Genomic DNA, 939 nt, shown 5'->3' with positions numbered 1-939 from the left:
TTGCGCATGTGCAGTAGCTAGGTAAGGACTACTAGCCAGTAAGGAGCAGAGTATAAGGGTGTGCCACGCTAGCAGCTAGGCAACCATTATGACATATGTTACAGAGTGACGCACATTTGTCACGGAAGTAAAGGCTGGACTACACTAGAGCTGTTTGGAGCAGTTTGTAAAGAGTGTTTTCTCTGGAAGATGGCAAGTCCCTTTGGGGTGGACTTTGGGCTTTAAAAAAAGAAAGAAAGATACATAACACAATAAAGGAAAGGGAAAAAGCCCAAAAGCATAATATGAGCACTACATTTTTGTAATGGTACTTTTAGAATCAGAATCAGCTTGGCTAAGTAAGTGTGAACACATGCAGGGAATTTAATTCCAGCTTTTTACATATACATAAATGGACATATTGCTAAAATCAAGGACAACTAAGCTGCAAAAGGTAAACACAGGACAACTATGTACAGTTACAGGTTTATATATATATATATTTATTTAAAAAGTGTATATACTGTACATATATACACATATATATGCATACACATACGCACATAAACTCTTTGGTAAAAGATCTGAGTATGTCTTCCACCACTGTAACCTATTGCTCTGGTGGATGAATGGAAGCAGATTCCTTCAGCCAGATTCTAAAACCTTGTAAACCTTTCCAGAAATCTGTCCACGCTGCTACAGGAGAATATTAATGGCGATGATTTTGGAATGAGACATCAATCACTTGAACGTGTAATAATCAAACGTCCACGTACTTTTGACCATAAAGTGCACCATAATATTCGTAGGCCCGTATTTCTGAGTCCATTCGTGTGTATTCACAGTGAAATGTCTCATAAACTGACAACGGGGATGCAGTGGTAGAGAGACAGAGAGGTAGAGAGAAAGAGACAGAGAGAGAGGGGGAGAGAGAGAAAGAGAGGGACAGAGCGAGAGAGA

The 939-nt window shown here is 39.5% G+C and overlaps 1 protein-coding gene across 1 annotated transcript in view; it reads right to left on the bottom strand.

Moving 5' to 3' along the window:
* The window catches only part of ercc4 (excision repair cross-complementation group 4), a 13,316-nt gene that overhangs the window by 11,675 nt on the left and 702 nt on the right, over positions 1 to 939 (bottom strand). The window lies entirely within an intron of this gene.

Source organism: Etheostoma spectabile, chromosome 21 (assembly GCF_008692095.1).
Source record: "Etheostoma spectabile isolate EspeVRDwgs_2016 chromosome 21, UIUC_Espe_1.0, whole genome shotgun sequence".
In the NCBI taxonomy this organism is placed as follows: domain Eukaryota; kingdom Metazoa; phylum Chordata; class Actinopteri; order Perciformes; family Percidae; genus Etheostoma; species Etheostoma spectabile.
The sequence above is the reverse complement of the archived record's forward strand: the minus strand, read 5'-3'. Positions and strand labels throughout refer to the sequence as shown.